This window comes from Podarcis muralis, chromosome 1, assembly GCF_964188315.1.
Source record: "Podarcis muralis chromosome 1, rPodMur119.hap1.1, whole genome shotgun sequence".
Lineage (NCBI taxonomy): Eukaryota > Metazoa > Chordata > Lepidosauria > Squamata > Lacertidae > Podarcis > Podarcis muralis.
The window spans coordinates 38,264,314-38,292,243 of NC_135655.1; the positions used below are offsets into that span (position 1 = coordinate 38,264,314).

A 27,930-nucleotide genomic window follows, 5' to 3' on the forward strand; every position below is an offset into this window, starting at 1 on the left:
TAGTTAAAGCCATGGTTTTCCCAGTAGTGATGTATGGAAGTGAGAGCTGGACCATAAAGAAGGCTGATCGCCGAAGAATTGATGCCTTTGAATTATGGTGCTGGAGGAGACTCTTGAGAGTCCCATGGACTGCAAGAAGATCAAACACATCCATTCTTAAGGAAATCAGCCCTGAGTGCTCACTGGAAGGACAGATCGTGAAGCTGAGGCTCCAGTACTTTGGCCACCTCATGAGAAGAGAAGACTCCCTGGAGAAGACACTGATGCTGGCAAAGATAGAGGGCACAAGGAGAAGGGGGCGACAGAGGGCGAGATGGTTGGATAGTGTTTTCGAGGTTACCAGCATGAGTTTGACCAAACTGCGGGAGGTAGTGGAGGACAGAGGTGCCTGGTGTGCTCTGGTCCATGGGGTCACGAAGAGTCGGACACGACTAAACGACTAAACAACAACATCAAAGGAGACAAACTTTGAAAATAGTACAAAGTCTTCTAACGATCCCACATGGGTGTGATTATTTGATTTCAGCATAACAACTTCCAGTTGGTGGATTGTAGGCCTTATGGCATGGGGGGTGGGAATTATTAGATTTTAGCACCTTTGCAGATGATCGGAAAGATTGCTTAAATAAGTGGCATACCCTTTTCAATTTTAGGAGCTAGTTTGGCTGGAACAATTTTTTCTGAAGTATTAAATTTTGGATCAGAAAGGACACTGTGTCTTAACAAGGAAGGCACATCCTTCATTACAGCGGACAGAGCATGAGTCCTGTGGGCATCAGAACTTCACCTGAGCAATACATTCTGGGCATTACTTTTGGAATTTCTAGGATATCTGACAGTGCATTCCAACGCATGTTTCCTTAGAAGTATGTACGTGCCACTGTGTTCAATGGGGCTTACTCTTTAGTAAGCATACATAAGGCTGAAGCTAAGTACACACCCAAAGATAATATTGCACCATAGAGCCACAGACCTGTCTCCCAGGTCTTCCTAGTTCCACAATACATCATTTTCAGATTACGCAAATATTTATCTGATCAAACACACACTTCTTTATTGCCAACCATTAAAACCATTTTTAAAGGCTGCCTTACTAAAGTCGCTTTTAAGAAATCGATTTTCTGTTCCGATACATGAGCCAAATGTTAGAGCAGCGTTGCTAAAGCTGAATGAGTGAAGAAAAATAAGATGCCAAGGCTGCAAGCAGAAGGCCACCATTGCCCATAGCAGTTGCATTAGGCTTAGAAGGACAACAGCAGATTAAGTAGCTTTTGGCTTGCACTTATACTTTTTGTTTCTTAAAATTAATAAGGTATTTGAGAATAATGGACTGGATGACTTATATGCAGAGCATCCCTTGGCTTCACGATTTCCATTTAAGTAGCTCATTTAAGCTAAAAATCTGAATGACCTCAGATGATGATCACAGGGTCCAGATTGATTCATATAGGGTGGGTCGGTCCATGAGGTATTGCAATCCTGAGCCTTTTAGTAGCTCAAAACCAGCACTTTGAATTTGGGCTCAGAAACTAACTGCCTGCCAGTGCAATCAGGCCAGGATTGGAGCTATATACTCAAACCACCTTCCGCTGGTGAGGAACCTGGCCGCTGAATTCTGTACCAGCCGAAGTTTCCAAACCATCTTCAGAGGCAGCCCCACTGCAGTAATCAAACCTAGAGGTTACCGGAGCACAGATGACAGAACCTAGGCTACCTCTGTCCACATAGGGACACACAACTAGGTCACCAGCCAAAGCTGATGGAAGGCACTCTGCGCCACTGAGGCCAAAAAGTGGCCACTGCCCCCAGTGATGCTCTCTGGATCTGTGCCAATATTTAGATCAGAAGACAATCTGAACTGCAGCCTCTACCAAGTAGCCGGTGGTGAGGAGCATATTCCAGTGTAAGGCAACAGAAAGCTTTTTTTAAAAAAGCCACATACATTGGCTATCTATCGGCATCAGGAGTTTAAATAGTTTAAGAAATGAGGCTTTAACCTGTGCTATCTTTAATTTGTTTTTAAATGCTATTGTATCTCCATGTTTGTTTGCATAGTGCTATTTTCCAAGAGCATTTAAGATAAGACAGACAAAAAAAAATCTAACTAAACCTATAAGAAATGCACATCTGATCTAAATAATAGGAAATACTTGTCCTAAATATCCTCTCTGGTTAATTTAGTGATGCTGAGTCACACTGGGGGAGGGTGGCTGCGTTATGCACAGTGTCCAAATAATCCCTTTTAAAACAAAGACCAATACATTAATTGGAAACTGCTTTGGGTACATTGTGCAATGGACCATGTAGGCATTGACATGCTATTTTACCTTAATATACGACTTAGTCTTAGAGCATATTGTATCTAAGCTCATGCAATTTGTTACTGCGTGGATGTCCTCTGTGCTGACTATGATTATGCCTTGTTAGAGATTTAGAGATTATATTTTTTTATCTCTTCTAGTAGTCCGTTAACCCCTTTTCCCTTTGAAGCTAAAATTTGTGACTATTATCTGACATATACAGCTAGTTAACAGTAAAGGTCTTGTGAATGGAAACAGCTAAGTACCGCGCAACCCAGCCAAGGAAGGCAAACAGTGGGTGGTTAATTCTTTATTGACAAAACCAAGCACTTAAAGAATCTCCTATAGGTTCACAGCTGTTTCTAGACAGGGGTACCAACTTGAATAAAATATTGGGGAGGCCCAGGTAAGCTCCACCCTGCATAAGTGATCATAAGAGGCAGAGCATGCACACTGTTTTTAAAAAGAAATGCGATGTAAACAGTTTCTGAGTCAACCATTGTTTGCTAATAAAGTTGCTGAACATTACCAGCTCTTGGACGTTCAACAGGAGAACTTTGGGTTAGTATTTGGCATTGGCTTGAAAGGTATTCAGTGCCACTGTTGAACTGTGGTTCAACAAACCATGGTGACATGTATAAAACTAGGCATGTAAGCAATTGAGAAAAAGTTAATAGGGATGGGAAATTGGGGGCACATGGCAAATTCCCAATCCAACCATGGTTTACTGGACCAGGTATGTGATGTTTGAGCTGGGCTAGGATGCAGTAGGGACATGTGTGGCAAGACAGAACTGCACTCCTAAACACCAGCACTGCTGCTGATGATCTGGAGACAGCTGGGACCATGGAAAGGGCAGGGTGACATAGAAGCACTAGCCAGGAGCATCATTGCAAATCTAGCATTCCCAGTGATGTGCCAGCATGGCCCCAACCTCACCATTGCCGGCCTTTAGAAGTTTTAGTTAACAGGCTTAAATTAACCTAGATCTTCAGTGTGGACTTTAAATTTCATAGGAAAATATTTTTTTAAAGGTCACTGAGGAAGAAAGACAAATATAAAATGTGAGTGGCCTATCTGGAAGTATCCTGATTAAAACAAAAAGAGAGAGAAAGTGTAATTTAGGGAAATAGCTGTGTTGCGTTCTCTCTGGGAGAGATTTTTCATAACTGCCTCCTTCTATCATGTCAAAAATAGTTGCGCAGAGGAAAGGTAAACATCATCATTAAAATAATGACATTGGATCCCACAGAGCAATGCCTGGCAGGATTGTGAAAATTCTCCTGGCTCTCCACACGTTCGCAGCTTTTCATTTCTAATGAAGTCTGAGCATCTCTGTGGAACTGGGTAGAACATTTATTTCATTTTATTATCTTTTTTTCCTTTTGAGAAATCAGGGGCGGCACAGCACACGGGACTTGCAAGCATCAGCTGGAAAAAGTACCGTATTTTTCGCACCATAGGACGCAGTTTTTCCGTCTTAAAAACTAAGGGGAAAAGTCTGTGCGTCCTATGAAGCGAATGCAGGGGGGGAGGCAAGCAGGAAAAGCCCCCAAGAGCCACACACAAGCTTTGCGCGGCTCTTGCGGGCTTTTCCCCAGGAGGGAGAAGGGACTGACGCGGCCAGTCAGTCCCTTCTCCCTCCTCTAGAAAAGCCTTGCGCAATCTCTCCAGCTGCGGGAGGCTACGCAAGGCTAAAGAGGAAGCCCAGGCAGCGAGCACGATCCATCCCACTCGCTGCCCGGGCTTCCTCTTTTGCCTAGCACACCTCTCCAGCCGCGGGAGGCTGCACAAGGCTAAAGAAGCCAACTTTTTAAAAATCTCTCTATCTCTACCTCTTTTTCTTTTTTCATCCTTTCTCCACCCCCTTATTTTCCTCTGGATCAGTGCTTTTATCTAGATTAACGTTTTAGTGTGGAGGGGGGGAATATTATAAAAAAGGAAACTTTGCAGCTTTTATTTTAGTATACAATAAAAACAGATTAAACAAAACACAAGAGAAGGAACTAACATAGAAGAAGAAGAGAAAAGGGAAAGAGGGAGGATACAAAGCCATTTACCAGAGGTAGATCTTAACCCTTGCCTCACCTGGGAGCTTCTCTGGGCAGGAATTCCCTCGGCTTAAGTGGGGTGAGGGAAGAGTGGCAGGTAGGGGGGTACCTACCTAGACAGTGAAGCCACATGTCTCTCCAATGAAAGTTGGGAGTGGGCATTGTGTGAAGTGGCTGTGGATCTCCTGCCGCAGAAGTGTATGACTGTATAGAGTTGGGAGGGCCACCCGAGGGTCATCTAGCCCAGCCCCCTCACAATGTAGGAATCACGGCTAAAGAACGCCAGGCAGATGGTAGCTTAAAAGCCTCCAGTGGTGGAGACCCCCAACAACTTCTGAGGTCACAGAATTGCAGGGTTGGAAGGGAACCCCAGGAGTCATCTAGTCCAGCCCTGGTGGACAGCGGGCACGATCCATCCCGTTGTGCAAGGCTAAAGATGCTGCTCAAGGCTAAAGAGGAAGCGCACAGCCTGTCCGTTGCTCTTTGGGGATGGGGGGGGGAATAATATTTTTTTCCTTGATTTCCCCCTCTAAAAACTAGGTGCGTCCTGTGGTCCGGTGCGTCCAATAGAGCGAAAAATATGGTAGCAGCTACATACAATTGAATATTTAGTCTACCAGCTCTCCCCTCCCCTAAGCTGCTGTCTTCTGTGGGGCAGATATGAACTTCTGCTTCCAGCCTGATGCCTGATGCCTCACAGCATGCAGGGGTGGAGCTTTTCACAACAGCTGAGGAATCTACTCAGACAGTAGCTCCCGAGTGCAATTATTTTAAGGCAACCCATATACAATAAATGTGCTAGTTCTTCAGTAATTTGTGCTTTTCACAGGAAGAGGCCTCACCTATGAGGACAGAATCCTAGAGGGAGAATTAATGAGCACTGCTATAGCATCGACTGAACGTGAAAGGCAGTATCTTTCTACTACTCTTTATTATGAAAGACAGCAGGAAATGAAACTTTAAAAATGAACCTAATGTAATTTAAGAGCTAGAAGTCTTTGCAAAATCTACCTCTTAAGACAGCTACATCCAGGACTCCAGCCAGTATCAACACAAGTAAAGCCTTTAATTATGATAGGTACATGACCTTGGTGTTCCCAGCTTCAGATATTAGTAGATATGGCCTTTCTAACTGTAATGAGTTTTAAATTATTTCTCCAACCAAAAGCTGATACTAAGTTCTAGGATTTTAACTGTGCAACACGATTTCCTCTTATTTCCACTGAGCAGTGTGATTCGTTTTGTTCCCCCCTCCTCAAAATGTGATCAGAGCAGTGCTCCTTTTCTAGAAAAAGATGTGCTGGAGCTCACCACGAACTTCTCCCTTGTTCTCTTAGTGTGGTGTAGTGCAGGGACGCGGACTTATAAAAAATATTGGGGGGGCCCGGGAAAGCTCATGAATAATAAATAAGCTCATGAATATGCAAATAAAGTGGCGCCGCCTCCTCGTGAGTGAATAGGGGAGAGCGTGCTGCGCCTATTAATCAGCTCCAAAGGAAATTGGGTGGAGCTTTTGCTCGGGAGGGAGGGCAGGAGGCATGCAGCCCGCCCCTCCCTGTGCATTTTGGGCTGGGGGAGGGGCGGCGATGGCGCTCTGCTGGAGGGGCGCCGGAGATTATTGGGGGGGCGGAGCCCCTCCAAACGAATTTTTGAGGGGGCTCGGGCCCCCTCAAGCCCCATGGAGTCGGCGCCTATGGTGTAGTGGTTAAGAGCGGTAGTCTCGTAATCTGGGGAACCGGGTTCGCGTCTCCGCTCCTCCACATGCAGCTGCTGGGTGACCTTGGGTCAGTCACACTTCTTTGAAGTCTCTCAACCTCACTCACCTCACAGAGTGTTTGTTGTGGGGGAGGAAGAGAAAGGAGAATGTTAGCCGCTTTGAGATTCCTTAGGGTAGTGATAAAGCGGGATATCAAATCCAAACTCCTCCTCCTCTTCTTCTTCTTCTTCTTCTTCTTCTTCTTCTTCTTCTTCTTCTTCTTCTCTTAGAAGAGCAAGGGTGCACACCTGAGAGGTGAGCTCCAGCCAGAGGCACTGACTTTGACCCCAGACTGGGGGTTCCCAGTGTGTGTGCTGGCGCCATAACAGCATGAAGCCACGCCCATGGCTACAGTGGGACCCTGAGGAGGAAACTGAGCTGGGGCCTGCGTGCTCTGCTGAAGCGCGAGAAGTAAGGCGACGGTTGGCGGGTGACACATGGCGGTGAGGGGGGTGCAGAGGCCGGGCACCCAAAGCAAAAATGTTGTGTTTGCCTGGGCCTCCTGGGGTTGGCCCCATTGGCTCCAGCTGAAAAAAAATCCCTGGATGTGATCAATTCTGAAAAAGAAAATATATATTTATTACAATAAATATTTCCAATGCTACACCATCACTCATCCAGATAGAGCTGCAAACTTCTATAACTCCTACTGTCAGGCATCTGACAGTCTCTGCAGGCAGGGTAAAGATACAGTCTTCAAAGAATGTCTGTAAGCCCCATGCCTTGCGATTCTGGGAGAGCTTCAGGTGAAGTTGGACGATGTGAGATGTATTATGGTGTCATTCTTTACATGGTGATATCGATAGTCAGTGAGCCAAGAGTCCGCTGCATCAGATTATTTATTTATTGGCTTTCCACCCCTTCCATTCAACAGACTTCCAGGGCACCTTTCAAAGAAGCAAAAACTGCAGTAAAAGCAATTTAAAACAAAACATTAGAAGCAGCAAAGGTTTAGAACAGAAGCATAAAAGCAATAAGCAAAGATAAAAACAAATTCAAAGCGGCATGAAAGCAATTAACAAAACAAACAAACAAACAAAAAAACAACAACAACAACAGCAAACAAACAAAACAAATCAAGCCAGAAAAAAAAAGAATATTTTCGCCTGGCCCAAAATATAATAGTAGGGCCCCAAAAATGTAATAGTAGGCATAAGGTAAGCCTTCTTGGCAGCCGTCACTAATAAGGGCCTTAATTGCACATCATGGTTGAGTGGACATCTGTCATGGATGCTTTAGTTGAGATTCTTGCATTGTAGGGGGTTGAACTAGATCACCCTTGTGATCCACAATTCTATGACTCTATGTACAGGAAAGCATATGTGGAAACAGGCAGTTCTTCGAGTTCCCTAATCAGAGGCATTTCTAGGCACTAAAGGGACTTGGGGCACAGATCCAAATTCACATTTGAGAATTTTTATATAGAATTGCCTCTGGGCAAAATAAGCTGGAAGACAACTCACAAATAAGCAACAACCAAGTTTTTAAAATATAGGGAAATGAGCAGGAGATCCAGGGTCCAGCACAGGGTTTGCCCTCCTAGGCACCCCATAAAAATGCTCTGATATTGTTGTGCAGGTCGGCTCCACAGCACCACCAATGGGCAGGGACGGAGGAAGGGGTGTGTGGTGAGGGCAGGCCGCCCCGGGTGTCACCACTGAGGGGGGTGACAAAATGCTGGGCAGCACTCACTGCAGGGCCTGCAGTGCACCCGAGCCACGCGTCTCTCCTGGGAGTGACTTCGTGGCTTGGGCACCCGCAGGCTCCGTGCTGCCCCAAACGGCCCACCTACCGCCTCCCCCTCAGCTGTAGGGTGGCTGAGTGGGAGGAGGCACGCAGACTCCTCGGAGGCCCCATGGAGCATCCTGCCCAGGCTGGCCCCGTCACCGCGGGCAGCTAGCCCCGCCCATGGGCACAGGGCACACATGCCGCCCCAGGCGCCCGATTGGCTTGCTCCGCCACTGCCAATGGAGGTGCTATTGGTAAATAATAGGTACACACGTCCAACCCCTTTAAATTTTGTCACATAACTATTATTGCCTGGCCTGATTTGAAGCACCTCAGAGCTTAACACTATATGCAGGACAGAGCAACAGTCAGGGAAAGGGCAGTTAGATGCTTGGAGCATGGGCTTAAGCGACAACTATGACATGACTATTCCTCTTATCTAGCTTTGTTAAAATTATTCCTGAGAATTTTAACGCACTGCACATTCTTTCTTTGTTTGGAATTGTGGTCTCTCCCCCTTTCTTGCTTATTTATTTATTCATTTATTTTCTTTTGTTTAAGGCATTTATATACCACTCAATCATTATTTGGACCAAACTGTATTACGGGAAACAGTAGGCCTAAAGTGTCCCTATCTATTGCTGTCCGACCTGATTTAAGTTTTTCCTTTAGCTCGTAATGATTACATTCTAAGTAGCCTTGTAAAAACCTTACATAACTCAGTAAAGTCAAAATGCCAGACTTAGAAGGTGTGCTTTTAAATACATAATAATGAATAATAAATCACAGGTTTCTGAAAGGTGGCAGCATTTCTGATATACGTCAAGGCTCTTGCTCTTCTTATTTCCATTTGGAATTATCATTTTTCTATTTCCTTGGGAGTGAATGCTTTGATAATCTTGAAATGATCTGAAAGAGAGAGAAACTTTATTCTAGATATTAGACAATCAATTAATGTTTTTCTTTGCCCAAAGCTCTGTAGTACACTGAAGTTTTTACCTTACTGTTTACAAGCAGGGATGTTGTTAGTAACTTAGTAACTTAAATTGTTGTAGTCCATTGCACTACATACACAACAGTAAATCACACCACAAACTATATAGGCTGGTGGGAGGGATCAGTCTACAGTGAATGTGGGTTCTTTGGCCCTCCAAGTGATCTTCAAGCACAAGCCTAACTTAAGTCAAAAGGGCCAGCAGGGTGGAATTTACATTTATCAGGGTCAGATACTTCCATTCAGCTAGTCATTTGCAATTAGCCTCTCCATGTGACTAATACTGTATAATAATTACTGGATAGTAATTAACAGCAAGGCATGCCAGACAAATGACACATAATTTTATGTTGTGGTTCTCTTGCTTTATTAAAGCACCACACTAGAATTTACGTGGTCTGCTCAGGTCTGCGTTTATTATTCAGAACACCAAATGCAGCCTACTAGCCGTGGATTGTGGCCTTTCAAGCATTTGGTAACCCCTCATCTTCCTGCAGTATTAGGCAGGCAGCAAAACCAACTTTAAATCCAAGATGGGCCTCCACTCAAAACATGGCTGGTGCACTGCCTTCCATTTGATGGGTTAGAAGCGGTGCTTTTTTCTGGGGGGGGACGCAGAGGTACGCATACCCCTAAACATTTTGTGAATCTAGGTTTGGCCTCATTGAGGGGCAGTATTTCAACATGAGCAGGAAAATGAGAGTACCCCTAAACATTTTTTTTTAGAAGTCATGGTTCAGGCTATAAACAGGATTGTACTGGCAACTGATGATGTGCATAAAATCACAACCATGATTTCTGAATTTGTTACACAATCTGAAGTATGATCTGGCTGCTAGCTAAGCCAGGTTTTCCAACAGCTAATAAAATTACTTTGAAATATCCTATTTTTGGCAAACTGCCACAATTTACCAGATTTCATATACCTCTCCAAATCTTATTTCTCCTCCTCCTCCAGATTTTTAAGTAAGAATCATAGAATTGGAGAGTTGAAAGCGACCCTGAGGGTAATCTAATTCAACCCCCTGCAATGAAGGAATATGCAGGTGGCCAGTATGGGGATCAAACCCACGACCTTGGCGTTATCAGCACCGTGCTCTAACCAGCTGAGCTAACTGAGTCAAATGACTCTGGTTTCCCACAACCCAGAAGTCTATTGTATTACTATATGCCAGCTGTTTTACAGGGTTACACCAATGTTAAAACTACAGTGAGTGATACACTGGACACATTTTGAGACTGGCCATCAACCTGAATGGAAGGGGAATTAGACAAATTCATGGAAGACTAAGGTCATTGGTGGGTACTAGTCATGATGACCATATTACCTCCACTATCAAAGGAACAGCAGCAAGAGAATGCTATTGCCCTGCTTGTGATTATCCGTTGTGGGAAACAGGATGCTGGACTCTAGTCGGTATAATACTGCAATGTTGTTCTTGTGCTCTTCAATTTGCATCCAATATTCAGATTGCTGCTGGGGCATCTCCAGTTAATTCCATTTAAATTTGACTTAGTGCAGTTCTTTGACGTTTTGGCGCTAGAAAAATACTTGCTCTGATTATAAGGGAAGTCCCTGCTGCTGACTATACCCCATCTTTATCTTATCGTGACATGAAGGCTGGGAGGAATGTAGTCCTCTCTAAATGAGGGAACTGGGCAGTGGGATGGTGAGAGAAAGGCTGTCTATTTCATGCACCCTTCGTTCTGGAGGCGGTTGGAGGACGGATGGTGGCTAACAGATTGGGATTGAATCCTGACAAGACAGAAGTACTGTTTTTGGGGGGACAGGGGGTGGGCGGGTATGGAGTATGTTCCTGAATGGGGTAACAGTGCCCCTGAAGGACTAGGTGTGCAGCCTGGGAGTCATTTTGGGCTCACAGGTGTCCAGAGAGGTGCAGGTAAATTCCGTCTCCAGGGCAGATGTCTACCAGCTCCATCTGGTACTCAGGCTGAGATCCTACCTGCTTGGAGATTGTCTCGCCAGAGTGGTGCATTCTCTGGTTATCTCCTGCGTGGCCTACTGCAAAGTGCTCTATGTGGGGCTACCTTTGAAGATGGCCTAGAAACTATAACTAATCCAGAATGTGGCAGCTAGACTGGTGACTGGGAGCGGCTGCCGAGACCACATAACACCAGTCTTGAAAGACCTACACTGGCTCCCTGTACATTTCCAGGCACAATTCAAAGTGTTGGTGCCAACCTTTAAAGCCCTAAACGGCCTCAGCCCAGTATATCTAAAGGAGCATCTCCTCCCCCATCATTCAGCCCAGACACTGAGGTCCAGCTCCAAGGGCCTTTTAGTGGTTCCCTCACTGTGAGACGCGAGGTTACTGGGAACCAGAGAGAGAGCCTTCTCGGTAGTGGCGCCCGCCCTGTGGAACACCCTCCCATCAGATGTCAAGGAAATAAACAACTATCTGACTTTTAGAAGACATCTGTACTTGTCAGGAATCTAAACCATGCAGGAAGCCTGCATGACTGAAGCAGGGTGCACACTTTTCACCCTTCACTGTGGAGGCCAGCAGGAATGCGACAGAAGGTGGGACCAGCAAGTGATTCCCTACTCACAATTCTGCATAGAGCTCCCATCAATCTACTCTCTTCCTTTTGAACATACCTTTAAACATTCACTCTCTGAACCCGGAAAGAGCACACTTGTCCTGTTCACCCAAATAGTACCACACTGGAGGATCAAGGCTGCAGCCTTGTGCGAGGGCATTGATACACATGTCAGTTTAAAAAAACACCCCAAACCCAAGCTTGTCCTGAAGTGTATCTTTGGTAATAGTTGTGCATTATTACACCAAAAGGGGGAAAATGCATGGTCCCCCCCTTCAGATCTAATGTAAAGGTTTTGGAAGGCACTGCCATCTTGGCTTGGACATTTAAGATTACCGGTACCTGTGTATGGGTGTTACCCCCTCTTACAAATAGACTCCTGGCTGTCATGGTTCTCTAGCCATATTTTGTCTGCTGCATGTAGAAATACCAAGAATGCAGCTTTCCTCAGCATTAAGCCTTCATGTAGGAAAACACTGAACATACTGGATTAGGTACCCCACCACAGCTGCCAAAGTCCCAAGAGACATGACAGGGAAAAACCAAGACACAATAAATAGGTGGAGAATTTTCTTGAATAGTGCTTTCTTTTATACTCTGTGGGTAGTTCCAAGGAATGCAATCAAGTCTAAAAACGGTGTCCTTGGTATATTAAGATTCTTGCTGATACTGGAATCTACTGAAGTGTCTGTCTTCTATTTTATGATGCTGTCAGACCAGATTTCCTTGACTGAATAGCAGTCTTGTTTTACATGGCTGCTTATTTGCTACTGACTCTGATATAAAATTGCACAACAAAGAACATGCTATGCTCTCTGCAGCACTATCATTTGTTTGTAGATATGCCTTCTTTGAAAAGTCACAAGCCCACTGTGAAAAAAGAAAAGAAAAAGAAACTCCTGTGAACCAGAAAGAATGATGTAAGTAAATTTGTACAGCAAACATCATTTTCTTTATGGGTGTTGCCCTTTATCCAATAAATTTATTACCATTTGTGACGATATGTGAAACAGCCCAAGTTAAGCATGTTTACAATACAGTTTGGTGACCCACATCTATTTGAAAGTATATGCTACTGAGTTCAGTGGCACTTAATCCTAGGTTAATGTGTATAGGATTGCAGCTTTAGATATGTGCTTCCCATTTCCATGCCTAAATTTGGGTGGATCATGCCTAAAAATATATATTTTTGTGAAAAGTAGAAAATCCTAAGAATTTTTAAAGTATTACACAGTAATAGAGGAAGTTTAAATTAAGTGTTTGAATCAGATTGTGTTGTGACATTTTTAGTGTGATCTTTTTATTGTGATGTCCAGTATGTATTTCAGGTGTTTTTTTTAATCTGGTGAGTTCAAGACCTGCCCTGATCTCCTGGATCCAAAGCAAGAAACATTCATTGCTTAAGCTTGCTTTGTCAGGTGATCTACCAATGAAGAAACTTCGTCAGGTGATCTACCAATGAAGAAACTTTGGTGGACAAAGAGCAAACTACAAAGTGATATAGCCCTTTACAACTTGGTAGTTGTTGTTCTGCCATCTTAAGGGTGCAATGGGAAAAAAATAGTACAGGCATATTTTTTTCCATTTTAACAAAATTTATATAGTGCTTGTCTGTAAGAAAACCTCAAAACAGTTTACAAAAAATATAATCACTTTGAATGTTTTTTAATGCTGCTGTTTGCAACTCTAACACTGTTAGGTACTCCTAAGTTCTGAATGGCTGCTTTTTGAATGCAATTTCAGTATTTTAATAAGACTGTGATAAAAAAAATCTGCCTCCTCTTCCCTTTATTGCACCATCAAAACCAATTACGTACATATTGAGGTTAACTGTCCTGAAAAAACCACAGTCCAAAATATCAAATACTAACCTGTTACGAAATTCAGTAGCCGGATTAGTCAGTTAAATGTGTGTGTTTGTAACCCTGAGAGTGAACAACCTGCCTTACCTTGTACTTATGTCCTTATCTGTAAATTACTGCTTCCTTACCATACAGGAGTGTTAAGAGATAAACACTTTCCCCTTTTATTCTAAAAGCAGCTTTAGAACAGTCTTTTTAGAAGAAAGCAGTGTACACAGAATACAGTATAGCACTTTGGATAAAGGTGGATGGCTCTATGGAGCTTCCAAAAATTTATGTATAGGGCTGGTTTGTAAAGACCTGTACACTACAACTGAATTCCATTAACTTCAGCAGAGTCTAGATTTCACCATGAAAGAGCAAAGATATTCATACAACTAAATATGCAAGAGCAGGCCATGGGCATGGGCTAAACTGTAGCAGGGAAACTACAGAATAGATCGCATATGTTCATCTGCAGTGTTTTCACTGGTCAACTTTTTATCAAAAGGACAGGCTAATTCCCTACATATACATGAGCCACATTGAAAACAACTGGGACACGGAAAGTGAAGTGTCATCAGCCTCTGAAAGATCAACTATTTAGCTACCATCATATTGCGTAATAGCCATCTTTTAAACCTTATTGTATAGGAAGCACATTAAACCACTATGTGCTGTGAAATATCAGACAACCTTCCAAAATCAAAACATTAACCTGAAATTTTTGCTTTTTTAAATCTGATCTTTTAACATGAAACAAGGAGCCTGATCCCAAGCAGCAGAGTTTGGCATACTTAAGAACTTGGACTGCAAACCCATCACAGAATTCAATGGGGCATACTGTACTCCTGAGTAAGCGTAGGCACAGGCTGTGCTGATGCCATTTGAAGTTCAGCAGGAAAGGACCTACTCTGTGGTGGTGCCCTGACTGCAGAATGCTCTCGTCAGATGTTCCTTCCATGTCCAACGCTACCCTCCACTACCCAAAGTGTGAGTGATGAGGCAGTGAGAGGGCTAAGGCAGCTGTGTGCAACTGTATCTGAAGAAGTGTGCATGCACACGAAAGCTCATACCAAGAACTAACTTAGTTGGTCTTTAAGGTGCTACTGGAAGGAATTTTTTTTGTTCTGCCTTCTCCGTGAGCCTATAGGTGGCTTCCCAGTGGTCTCTTCCCAGCAACTTCCCAGCCTCAGTTCAAGGTCTTAAGAAGTAATGATGCCACTCTGTTTTGTTTTAGTCAAGGACGGGGGTGGCAGTGGTGGCAGGTTGTGTCCGACACACATCAAGGGGGAGCTCAGTGCCGCGCATGGTATGTTACACACATGCATGGCGGTGGACGGGGTGCAGAGGCTGCTCAATGGGGATCTTGGGGGGGGGGTCACCTGGGGCAACAGCCCTCCTCGTACCCTCCATGCTAAGCCACTGGGGCGATGTGGAGGGCTGGCTAGCCCACGAGGCACCTGTTAGAGAGCTCTTGTGAGATCTCGCTGTCACTGCTTCGCCTTGCTTCTCCAGTGATGTGGGAGGGGGCACCCACAGTTTTCTGGCACCACTGTGGGTGCCTCCTGCCACCAGAGAAGCGAGAAGCAGCTGCCTTTGACAGGACCGGTGGTCTGGAAACTAAGCCTTATGAGGAGCGCTTGAAGGAGCTGGGTATGTTTAGCCTGGAAAAGTGGAGACTGAGAGAAGATATGTAAGCCGTCTTCAAGTATCTTAAGGACTGTCACATGGAAGAGAGAAGAAACTTGTTTTCTCCTGCTCTGGAGGGTAGGACTCGAACCAATGGCTTCGAGTTGGAAGAACGGAGATTCCGACTAAACATTCAGAAAAACTTTCTGACAGTAAGAGCTGTTCAGCAGTGGAACACCCACGAGAGTTGATGGGCTCGCATTCCTTGGAGGTTTTTAAGCAGAAGTTGGATGACCACCTGTCATAGATGCTTCAGCTGAGATTCCTGTATTGCAGGGGGTTGGACTAGATGACCCTTCCAACTCTTAAGATTCTTTTGCCTCAGGTGGCGGAATGTGTTGGGCCCCCCCTGACCAGAACCAAAAACCAGAAGTATTGTTTTGGGTGACATTCCTCTGTTCTCCTATTTCCTTCCTCTTCTTCCTGTACCTATTTCTCTTAACCCTTTTCCTTCTTCTATTCCTTTTCCCCCGCCATCCCCTTGCTCAATCCTTTCCCCCCTCCAAAATTTTTGCTCCCAGAGCTGAACTCCCAAGTGTTCCTTCCTGGGCAGGAAGCCCGCCTACCTACCTACCTGCCGACTCCTTCTGCAGGGCGCTTCCCTCACCTGAACTCCAGCCGGCGACGTGGTCACATGGGCCCGGCCGAGAAGGCGGGCGGGTGCGTTGCGTTTAGGAGCGGCAAGTCTCCGAGCCGCCCTCTCGCCATTGGCCCCTGCCCGGGCACGTGGCGCTCCCCTCCCGCCTCTGGCTCACAGCTGGGTGGCCTCGCTGCCGCCGCGTTGCTCCTGGCGGCGAAGCAAAGCAGCCGGAGTGCCGCTCCAGTGAAGAGCCTGACGGGGCAGCAGGAGCCGGAGAGTTTGTGTTGCCCGCGCGCCGTCGTTCCCCGCGAGGAGCCCGAGTGCGCGGCAGCGGGGCGCCTCGCCTGTAGCTTCGCCCGGCAGCTCCCAGCCAGCGCGGGAGCCCTTTCGCGTTCCCACCCCGCGCTTAGAAAAAGCCAAGCCGGGGAGAAGGCGGCTTGAAGGACCGGGCAGCGGCGGGAAGGTAGGTCCCAGTCAGTGCAGGGGGCTGCAACCTCCAGCTGCCTTCTCCTTCTCTTTCTCCTTCTCCTCAGGCGCAGCAGGGGCCGCCCTGCCTTGGCCGCCTGCCGCAGTAGTTCTTCGGAGCGTCCCTCGCGCTTTTCCCGCGCCGAAGTTGTGGGTCGCTTCGGAAGAACGGCAGCGGAGAGGAGCTGGCCGCCGGGGAGAGGCGCCGCGCCCCTTCCCGCCGCTTCTCCCTTCGCCTTCTGGAGCCCGAAGAGGAGGAGGAGGAGAAAGAGGAGGTGGACTCTCCATTTGGCGCTGCCGGGAAGGAGCGCCTTGCGCCCGGCTCTGGTGGTGCTGGAGGGGGCTCGCCCCGTCCAGCCTCCTCTCTTTGCGCCATGAGGCGAGAGAGAGAGAGACTTGCTTGGGATGGTTCGGCTTTATACAGCTGGAAGCGTGCTTTGCGGGTGGGGTGCGTGCGCCTAAAATGGTCCCGCTGGCGCGATTTCGTGGGCGAGGTTTGGATCAGGATCGAGACACGCATTCCAGAGCTTTTCAGGCTGTAGTAGTTGTTGGGTGTGTGTATCTGCTGTCAGAAAAAGAAAGGAAAAGTTCGGCGGGCTGGCCGAGTTTCCCACCGACTTCTAGGGAAAGGTTTTCGCTTCCTGGTGCGTAAAACGTGTGTGTGTGTGGGGGGAGGGTTGTGGAAGGGCGGGAGGGAACTCGAACCCGGGAGATCGGGGCTGGCCCGGCTCCATTTTCCTGGGGCCAAATCGGCGAGGCTTTCGTCTGGAATCCGGCCACTCTGTTCATTCCTGGCCGGAGGGGGTGTGCCGCTGGAGCCAAAGGTGCACAGAGCAGGCTTCTTAACCCTTTCCTAATCCTTGCTCAGTTAAGCAGAAAGTTGCTGGAGTTGGGGAGCTTGCCCGTGGGAGCGTCACTCAACTCTTGGAAGAAGTTGCATTTCGTTTTGGTCGACTTCCCCCGCATGTGTTTTGTCCCTCCACAGTCGAATGCATTAGTCAGATGCTGGACTTGCAGCTTAGAAGACAGTTGGGAATTGGTCCAAGAAATTCTTATGCAGTCTAGAAATGGATGCTCTCCCCCAGTGCTTAGATTATTCAATGTTTTGCTCCTTGCTTTCAAGCCAAAGATACTGAGGACGTTTGTAAGCAATCAAGTAGATACGCTGGGGTCTAAATATACAGATCTCCTGATGCTGGTCATCTTAAATCCCACAGAGTTCATCTTGTGTTTAGGATTGTAGCTCTGTAGGATATATTGACTGAAGCTGATAATGTTCCCACACTTAATATTTTTTCATTGCATGTGCTTTGAATAACACAGCTACAAATCCAGCATGGATATTTTTTAAGAGCTAAAGAGTATGCTTAAAGTGGAGCAAAAGTCTATGCCTTAGCTAAACATACATTTAATTAAAACATACACAAACCTTCATTTATCTCTCGCCCTCTTCCATTAAAAACAAAATTTTCTTCATGTGTATCTCTCTGACTTCTTATACCATCCGTTTATTTTTGAGACCCAAGCAAGTTGCTGTCATTTTTTTTTAGCTCAAATAGCAGCAAAACCAATGTACCTTTGCCATTCAAGCAAATACTTAAGACTCTCATCGGAGTTCTAGTTGGTGACAAGAATGATTCCGGCATGTATTCTGAAATACTGTTCTGCTTCATTGTGAAGAATGGGCCTCTAGTGCACCATCCTGATTTTCTTCAATAAGGCATAGAAGCATTTCTTACAGTAGTCACCTTTTAGGTACTTGTAAGTAGGAAGAGTAGCATTAAGAATAGAAGTATAAGAACTATGTTGGACCTTCAGAACACCCAGAAGCTTTCATTTGCATGGTCTCTTCCATTTTCCTATATTGTCTTCTGTTTTGTGCTGCTTTAGAGGTTTAAAACTGTCTTGCAACTCTAACCTCCTTTTATATTCCCTTTTTGTGATATAATTGCCCCCCCTGACAGAAACACAGCTATGAAACTATTTTCTAAAAGGATGGTGACCTTTCCCCTTCTCTTTGGTTCATTGGCTGTTTGGAGTGAAAGGGAAGTGTTTTGAAGAGCTGGGAAGTTGTATCTTGGAGTTCAAAGGAGATCCACTAAAAGCTCAGGAAAAACCCCCTTTTCAATTAACTGAATTGTTGACATAATTGGAGCTTAGCCTAAACTGAGCAAAACTTTTGGCAGGGAAGCATTATTTATATTAGCTGGCTGCACCTCTCACAACATGTGGACTTAAATACAAAAAGGAAATTATTGGATTGGGAATTCCTTTTATTTTCACTTTGTACTGTGGCATGGCACATTAATTTCAGCAAGAGAAGTTATTAAGGAACAAGATCTCATTGTGCGAACTTGATATTTTCTACGTAAGCTATTTTTCTGTTAATGCAGAAGATTGGTAGAACGTGATTTTTGGCTTCCCAGATTTTCAGAAACTCTTGGTTTGTGTGATGAGGGCAATACACATTGGTGTGACTGATGTGCATATTTTTAGTTTGTGCATTTTCTTCTCCACTTACCCATCTCGGTGTTCTTTGATTAACCAATATACTCTGAACTTTGGGGTGTGTTGTTTGTTTGAAATATCATTGTGGATAATGGCAATTAAAATGTAATAAAACTTGCATCATAACCCCCTGTTGGTTTTGTGGCTTCTGTCGCCTTTCACCTCTGCTCCTCTCAGCCCAGGCTTCATTGCAGTGCATCTTTTGTTGCTGTTTTTATAAAATACACCCACAGACTCACCCAATTTTTAATGGCTTTATTTGTTAGTTGTCCTGGCTTTCTAAAGCATAGCTAACTAGTCTCCTGTGTGTTTCCAGCCATATTGCCTAGATATTGCTGTATTCACCCTGTTTACTGAACCAAAGGAGTAGGATTATGACAGGTTGCTAGAAGGGCTTGAAGTTTTTGCTTATTGTGGCTGAGAAGCAGCCTATCTATAGGGCAGGCACAGGCAGACTCGGCTCTCCAGATGTTTGGGACTACAATTCCCATCATCCCTGACCACTGGCCCTGTTAGCTAGGGATTGTGGGAGTTGTAGTCCCAAAACATCTGGAGGGCTGAGTTTGCCTATGCCTGCTATAGGGTCATATCTTACTGTAGGTTCTTGTTAAGATGCTAATGGGACATTAAAATTTTATTTTAACTTACAAATGATGCTTTTGTGTCACTAAGGCATCCAGACATGCAGAAACCACTGCTTTGTTTCTGGGTGGGCCTGTTTCACTTCCAAAGTGCTAGACTTGGGACCACCCACGATGATACTTGGCATTTGCTTTTGGGTGTTTAAAGTGTTTCACGTATGTCATCTTCGTGCAATCCTTATGGCAACCCTGTAACATATGCCAGTGTTTTCCCCATATTGCAGGTGGAGAGCACTGAATCTGAGAGAGTCCTAAGGCCACTTACTCACTGAGCTTTAGCTTCGCTGCCACTACCCAAAAATCGTAACCTTATTTATAAGTCACACGTTTCAAGTAGCTTTCTTTGTGCTCTTGATTAGAGAAATGACTGCAATTCATGTACGCTGTAGCCTTTGGGATCAGTTAGTATCTTAGCACTACTCACAAATGTCACCTACTGCCTCCTGAATAAAAGAAGTAAAAAAGTAGATTAAGTTAGCTCAAATACAGTTGACAGTAAAGTGTCATGTTCCAAATAAATCTCTAGGCCCATGGAAAGTAAACAGAAAAAGGCACAAATGTTTGCACATTAAGCAAACCTACTATACCAGTTACAATATGAAACAGGATCAGGCATATATATCTTCCTGTGATGCCATAGTCTCTAGCATGATTTATACTCCAGTAGGGTGGATGCCCTTGTGATTTCCTGTCCTCTGAAGTTTGCGAGGAATGTTAATTAGCTTTAATTTCTTTGGGAATGTCTCATGCAGTGCAGTCTCTGAATCCTCACCAGTCTAACTATTGATATAACAAAAGCACATTGACTGCAAATGCTCAACTTGAGGGGCTTGCTTCCTTACTATAATGTACTGAGCAAACATCCTTGTTTGAGCAGCGTGATTTTAGTGTGACATTCTCCAGTGTTCACGTATATTTCTGGCCAGCAATAGGCTTGTATTTTTGAATTGTGCAAGAGTTGAAGGTCCAAGAGCATTGATTACCCCTTTCTCTGAGCTGAGACACAGGCAAGGCATTCTCTGTATTCTGTTCCAGCATGACAGCAACAGAAGGAAAGCTTGGCATGCTCCCTTTAACAGTCACCTTGCCTCTCATTCTGAAACACAGACAAAAGGCTGGTAGAAAGTGTCTGATGCCTAAAGTAAGGTCAGCGTCCTTGAGAGCAGCAGCTGTGTTAGGAGCTGGATAGATAACTGGTGGTCCAGAGTCTCCCTATATTTAAACCAAATGATTGGTTGCTAGAACTTTTTGTTATGTCACTGGATTGTATGGGTCTTACATGATGACACTAAGAGCTAATGAGGCCTTTTGGTTTGCAAGAGAGACTTTAATGTGAACAGTTAAGAAGGTCAAAAGTATAATGAATATGTTTTAAATTAAAATTTTGCATAGATTTTCACCAGGCTTCCACCTGGTATACCAAATAGCTTTCTCCCCCATTTCCTCATCACTTTGTCTTCTGTTGCACCACTTGATTTCTGCAGTCATTCGCACACCCATGCCAAATCTGCCCCCCTTCTTCCAATCTTGCCATTACTGAAATGTTTTTGGAGCCAAATGTTTTTATAGTCCTACATAATACTAGCTGAAGGCAAATGTTTTCCATTTTTCTTACTGATTCTGTGTATGCTAACTGACCAATTTTCTGTTACATCGGATGTGATGATGACCTTAACTCACCATCCTCAATACCTATAGCCCCTTCAGGTTAAAATGAAGAGCACAAATCACAGTACACGAAGGTACAATTTCTCCAGTGTAACTTACGCAGTCAGTCAACAGTCACATTTGTTTTCAGAAGGGGAAACATCCCCCCAAATGAGGAGATTGGTAAAAAGGAAGTTGAAAGGCAAAATCAAGAGGGTCGGGTCATTCCAAAATGTCTTGAAAGTTCTTTGAAAACACAAATAGCTGGGATAGCTCAGTTGGTAAGCATGAGGCTCTTAATCTCAGGGTCGTGGGTTCAAGTCCACATTGGACAAAAGATTCCTGCATTGCAGAGGGTTGGACTGTTTGACTCTCATGGTCCCTTCCAACTCTACAATTCTGCAATATTAATTCAACTGGAATATATGTGGCAGATAAGGAGAGGTACCACAAAGGCCAAGAGGGTGAGAGTGTGGTTCACAAGCAGAGTTAAAGAAGCTATTGGAGGCAATAAGGCTTCTTTAAAAAGTAAGGCAGGGGGAATCTTGTCCAAATGAAGAGAACAAAAATAAAGTTCAAGCCAGACAATAAGGTATACTAAAAGAATAAGAGAAGCACATTTCTAAAAACATGAAGACCACCACCAACAAGATATTTAAATATAATAGTAGCAAAGGACTCTTTAGGGAGTCTTTGGACCCTTGAATGACAAAGGAGTCATTAGTGTGCTTAAGGAGGTTGCAGAGAAGCTGAATGCAATCTTTGCATCTGTCCTCACAGTGGAAGATATAGAGCACATCCCTGAACTTTTGAAAGAGGGTAATCTGAGGGACTGAGGCAGATAGTGGTAGCAAGAGATGAACTGATCATCTCAGCCAAATAAGACAAAATACAGTATTTCAGATCACCAGGTCTGGATATCATCTACCTGAGAGTTTTGAAAGAACTCAAATATAAAATTGATTGTCTTCTATCAAAAATATGTAACTTGTCCCTCAGGTGAGCCTCCATACCTGAGGACTGGAAGATAGTCAATGTATTACCTTTTTTAAAAAATGGATCTGGGGTGGAAGACCCTGGAAATCACAGACTAGTTAGCTTATCATCTGCCCTGGTAAACTGATGGAAAGCATTGTTATGGATAAAATAACCAAGCATATAGAAGAACAAGCCTTGTTGAAGCAGAGCTAGCATGGCTTCTGTAAGGGTGAGTCCTGTGTCATGAATCTTTGAGAATGTCAACAAGCTTATAGACAGAGGTGATCCAGTTGACATAGTTGACAATGTATTTCACAAAAGGCTCCTGAGTAAGCTTATCAATCATGGAAAAAGTGGAGATGTGCTCTTGTGGATCAGGACTTGGTTAAATAGTAAAAGCAGTGAGTGGGGATAAATGGACTGTTCTCTGAATGGAGAGGTATAGAAAGTGGAGTCCACAAAGGACTCTAGAACTGGTAGACATCCAATGGACCTAAATGTGGAAACGTTCAGAATAGATAAAGGGAAGTTCTCCTTCATTTAATGCATAGTTAAACTATGGAACTTGCTCCCATAATCACCTCTATCACCCCTATTATACGCCCATAAATACCATTCTAGAGATGTTTTCCTCAACTTTAGATGATACGGGACTATGGGGAAGGCTGGCTGGCTGAGGCCAGGAGATTTTTCTGCTTGCCTTCCAGATACTTCATAAGGATTATTTTCCCACTGTCTCTGTAGTCAGCCATGTTTGGTAGCAGCAGAAAGTAAAAGAAAGGGCACCTGGTACAGAAAATGGAATGTGCCCCCCCCCCAATGTTCGGTGTATTTTGGGATGAACAGTATGACGTAGGAGCAGTGTTTATAAAGGACACAGAGTCTTGCTTTGGGGGGCAGTAAGAACTTATTTTCGTAGAAGGACAAAACCCAGCACTAATTTGAAAAAGCTCCAATAAATCCAGGAAATATTTGCTGCCAAAATGCTCTCAGGAAATATTGGATCGGTCTTTCCATTATCCCCTTAGCACATGTAAACAAAAAAGCTTGGCTTTACAACATCATCAAATAAACTAAGTCTCTTTTATTGTTCCACTGCAGTGAGAAAGAAGGAGAGATAAAAACCTGGGGGAGGTTGATACATGTTTTCTCAGATGGTGCACTTTAGTTTTGTACATGTTGCACCACATAATACGTGAATTTCTTTTTCATATAATTGTTCACAAAGTTCTGTTAGATTTAAGAGTTAGGCAGTGAATAGACTCTTTAGTCTTCCTTGCCTGGGCTGATTGAATGTTTTGAGCATTTAAAATTGATATTGCTTGTAGCTGTAAGATGTGGAAATTGATTATAGAAACATATGCACACACTTACCTTTGAAGATCAAAATTATTATTGAGATTAAGGCTTTTAAAAATATTTGATTGGAATACTATAAAGTGAATTTTACATTCATCTTTTGTTGATCCAAAAGTGCATATGGTCAAATCTGTTAGAAATTGTTGGGATTTAAAACTTTGGGCTCCATCACATATTTGTTTTGTTATGAGGTTTTGGAGTGTTGTCCTTTTGGCTCACCCTTCAAGCCCCCTTTTCTTTAGTCTGAGGAAGGGTAGGAGAAAAAGCTACAGGAAATATTTTCTCATTGTTTTGCCATTGATCTCTTCTTCACAATGCTGTTGGGTCTGCCTAAAAGCACGGCATGGGTGTGAAGACCAGCAGTAACCTGTGGAGAGTGGTGGGGCTAGATCGAATGGAGTTTACCACATGTACACTGCACACTTGCCTATTCATCTCCAGGGTCGAGCTGTGTTAAATTAATTGTTACAAGTAAATTAAAGTCAAGTAAAAACCCATCTGTCAAAAATTTTCCCTCCACGCCCTCCCTCATGCTTCCTGGAGTTAAACTAAAGCTGCAATCTTACTTACATTGCTAGGCAGCAAGTCCTCTGAACACTGTGGGGTTTATTTCCAAGAAGACATGCATAGGATCGTGCTGTTGGTTGTGATGCGCTATAGCCGCTCAGACATAACCATACCATAGTTGTCAACCGTCCCTTATTTTGTGGGAAAGCGCCGTGTCCCGCTGCTGTCCCTTACTGATGATGTCCCTTAAATTTCCCAGGTTTCAAAGGAAGCAGCTCCTCTCCCTCCCTGCCTGCCGGCCAGGGAGGAGGGAGGCTCTAACTGTGTTGCTTGGCTGCGTTGCTCACCCAATTAGGAGTCTAAGAATGACTGGGGGGTGGAGCTTGCATGCCTTGTGCCGATCAAATCGGTTGCATTGTCTGGGGACTCGCCTTTGCTCAGCGCTTCCCAGCGGAGAGGTGACGGTGGTTTTCCTTGCTGCATCCCCTTTGCCGGGTTGCTGCGCTGTGGGAACCACCGCTTGAGGCTTCGTTTGGCTGCTGGCTGGGCTTTCTGCCTTTGGCTCGGAGGGGCTCAGAAGTCGAACATACCTGTGTTCGGAAAATCCCTTATTTTGGCTGCTGGTCCCTTATTTTCAAATCTGTAAGTTGACAGCTATGAACCATACCTTTCCTACAAAACTGATAAAGGTTCTAGTTGGTTTTTAGTGCTGCTTAGGCCCATGTATTTCTCATGATTCCCCCCCCCCCAAAGAAACAGGGCAAACAGGGCAGCCACAGATGGCATAGAGGTGGAGAAGGACCTGCTTAACCCTTTTCCTACTAGCCATTTATTTGTTCACTCAAAATCCCCCTGTGGATTCCCAAGTATTGTGGGAAAATATACAAAGTTGTGGTCCCCATATGCTTTCCCCTGCACAGGTGGAAAAACCAGAGCAGGGGAATAGCTGAAAGGCTTAAGTATCCCTTCTCCCACTTGTCTTCATCCTTTAGCTCATCATAGCTGCATTCCAGTGGTGTGGCTTTTTAAGAAAGCTTTCCTGTACTAGGAGCATAGGAAGCTGCCTTATACAAGTCAGGCCTTTGGTACATCTAGCTCAGTGTTACGTGTTACCCATGGTGACTGGCAGAGACTCTCCAGAGTTCCAGATGTGGTTCTCTCCCAGCCCTACCTGAAGATGCCAGGGGTTGACTCTGGGACCTTGCGTGCATGCAAAGTGGATTTTCCTGATGCCCTAGAGAGCAATGGAGTTTAGCACAGCGCAGCTTGTGTAGTTGGCATCAATTTTTTGTTGCTAATGAAGTTACAAAATGGAAAGTTTTCTGTGGCATTTAAAAAAAAAAAACTTTGGAAAATTTTCTGTTTGCGCAAATTTTCTGACCCTATTACTGCTTCACTCTATTATTAAAAAATGAAAATTAAAAAATCCTGATACACCTGCAGCAAATTCTTGAGAGAGGGAGGAAGAAGAGGGAAGTTGGCTGTCTGGGGAGTACTTTTTCTGCAGAAGTTATTTTCCTCCCCCCCCCCCTCTAACATTTTTATGTACATGAATATTGTGTAGCCAGAGCTGTTCCTAACACTTACGTATTTGCATTTGAAATGCGACAGGTGGGATAAATGATATAAGCCGCCTACATCCTCGGCTTATATGTTGATTCTGGAATAAATAAACGTTGTGGTGTAGTGGTATGTGTCTGTTTTTGTAAGGACTCGTTTTTGAATAATAACTGATTGGATTAAGCTCAGATTTCCCTTTGCTGATTATTTAAGACACAGTTCTTTGCTAAAAACCTCTGGGTCATTCCACACCAAATCACCTGATTTTAATACTCAGCCGTGCTCTCACGACTCAGATTTTCTTCCAGGTTTTTTTTAATGTGTAGATACCTATGAGATAACCCCAAATTATTTTTTAAAGATTTTTTTTTGTTCAAAATTGGGCCCAGTCCAAAAAAGCTGTCCAAAAAGTAGTAATTTTTTTGTCAAAAATTAACTTCAAAATCAAATTATTTTATAACCACAAAAAACACCCTCCTGATTTTTAAAACATAACAAGTACATGGTTAGCCCACTCTACAACAAAAGTATGATACACGTGTTAGTCGTGGTTTGTGCGCTATGGCTTATGGAACCTACCGGGGGGGGGGGGATGACAAAAATTCACTTTGAATGGTCAGTGACTCTTTTCTCTGGCACTTAATACCATTTTTATACCTTATTTTGAAAGAGACCACAATTAGCTTTATTTTGATTCCAAAATAACCCCAATTGGTTGAAAAATAAGCGAAACAAGGTTTTTTCTAAACTGACGCAGAAATTGCATTAGCCTAAATCACGCGAAAATCGAAATTTTCAAAAAATTCTCCTGGGCCCAATTTTGGACCAAAAAATCTTTAAAAATTAAATTGAGGTTATCTCATAGGTATCTACACATATCTCACTTGCTTGAAGCCTCAATCCTATTGTAAAGAAGAAGAAGAAGAAGAAGCAGCAGCAGCAGCAGCAGCAGCAGCAGCAGCAGCAGCAGCAGCAGCAGAGGGTCAAGTTGTTCAAATCCACCTTTTGTGACACGACGTATCTGTATATGCATTGTAGTTCTGTTAGAAGAGAAAGAAACACTGATGAGAGAGAAGCATTAGTGACCTGGTTATCCACTCTTCCTTAAGTGTTTGTACAGGAAAGAAATCACCTATGCCAGTGGTTTTCAACCAGTGTGCCATGGCACCCTGGGGTGTCTTGAATGATGTTCAGGGGTGCTGTGGGTAACACTGGCCTCTGTCCCTCTTTTCTTCCCTCCTTCTTTGGATGCCCTCTTGCATCTCTGCCTCCCAAAGCCCTAGCTACAAGCTCCCCAGGCAAATGGTGCCTCTGGGGCTGGCCAGGGGGTGCTCCCTGTGGGGCAGTGTGAAGAGGCACCTCTCTTTGGGGCAAGAGAGGCAGCTCAGAGACCAGGGGCGGCAGCTGCAGTTGCAGCTGCCCAGAGGACTCCCAAGGAGAGGGGAGAGAAGAGGAGGCTGAGTGAATCCTCCACAAGGGAGGATGTTTGTTAAAGGGTGAGAGGCTGCCAGCTCTGCAGGCAAGGGGTGACATAACTGGGCCTCTGAGCTTCACAGGGCTGCTGCAGAAAGAATATAGTTGGTCAAGGGAGCCATGGACTGAAAAAGGTTGAAAATCTCTGACCTATGCTCATTCCTGTCTTTGTATGGTTTTGGTACTAACAGAAATTTAGAAACTTGGGAGCTTTTTTTTCTGTCTTGAGGACAGTCTATCTCAAGGACAATTCAGAAGACTGTTACAATGATTAATTAGCCGCTTTGAGCATAGTGAGAAGGTAGGATAAAATGATTTTAAAATTTTGTGCTGAGGATGGAAAATATTTCAGTTTTATAAGTACTAGCGCCATATTCTCTTACAGCCTGCGCTCATTTTTTAGGATTGCCAAGAACTTGGTCGTTGAGATGCTTTACCTTGGAACTGGTTCATGCATGCGAAGGAGCAAAAAAATAAGCAGTAGGAGCCAATAGCAGTTTAAGCTCCAGAAATCTTAACAATAATCTCATTGATTTCCCAACAGGGGAGAGATGCAAATCCTGCATAATGCAGGAAGTTGCTTGTGCTACTTTTACCACGCAGAAACAGCTTTCCAAGTATGTTTGGGTGTGCAAGCATGCACTGTCTCACACATCATGCCAAACCTTGGATTCTGGTAGCTGTGGTGTAAGTACCCCCACCATAGTTTGAGCTTACATCTGGTTTAGAGACACTTTTGTCTGCTTTTCTTTTTCGTCCCTTTAGAATGAAGCTTCCCATGTTCACTCAACAGAGTGCAACAGCCTCTTGAGGCAGAACAGTAGCTCTAACTCTGATTTGTCATATGCTGTAAATACAGCCATAACCTCAGGTCACATGTGGCGCAAACTGTGTTTTGCAGAGCAGCTTCAAACAGTGCCTCACGAAACAGTTCAAGTTCGGATATAATGCCAAACTATAACTTTGCTTGATGTCTCTGAACAAGAGACAGGGAAGTAAGGTAGGAAGAGGTGGCGAGAGACTTGAGGAAGCTTTGGTGGGAGAAATTGGTATGGTGGGTGATGGGAGAGATAGAAGACGAGTCAGCAGGAAGGGCAAATGTCCCCAAGTTCTATTGCTTGTGAATGTACCATAGAACTATAGACTATGTGGAATTGTTTACTGCCTTCACTTTTTAAGTAATTGAGCTACAAAGTGGAAAGGTAATAAAAGCTCACTTGGATCCAGTGGGTGTTAATGTCGATTCTCGCCTCAGGGATACTTTAATTTCATCTTTTCGTCTTCACGG

At 44.3% G+C, this 27,930-nt stretch overlaps 1 protein-coding gene and 1 non-coding gene across 3 annotated transcripts in view; one reads left to right on the forward strand and one right to left on the reverse strand.

Annotated features, from left to right (window-relative positions):
* Positions 1 to 9,876: 9,876 nt before the first annotated feature.
* TRNAI-GAU (transfer RNA isoleucine (anticodon GAU)) lies at positions 9,877 to 9,951 on the reverse strand. The gene has a single exon. It is a non-coding gene; the product is annotated as a tRNA-Ile (tRNA).
* A 5,776-nt stretch (positions 9,952 to 15,727) lies between these two features.
* STXBP6 (syntaxin binding protein 6) overlaps positions 15,728 to 27,930 on the forward strand; it is a 98,655-nt gene continuing 86,452 nt past the window's right edge. Inside the window, exon 1 of one of the 2 annotated variants that reach the window (XM_028721621.2) lies at positions 15,728 to 15,967. The gene's annotated coding sequence lies outside the window, so the exon portion shown is untranslated. Of the gene's footprint in view, positions 15,968 to 16,490; positions 16,614 to 27,930 lie in introns of those variants that run through there. The other variant, XM_028721622.2, reaches the window with a different exon arrangement.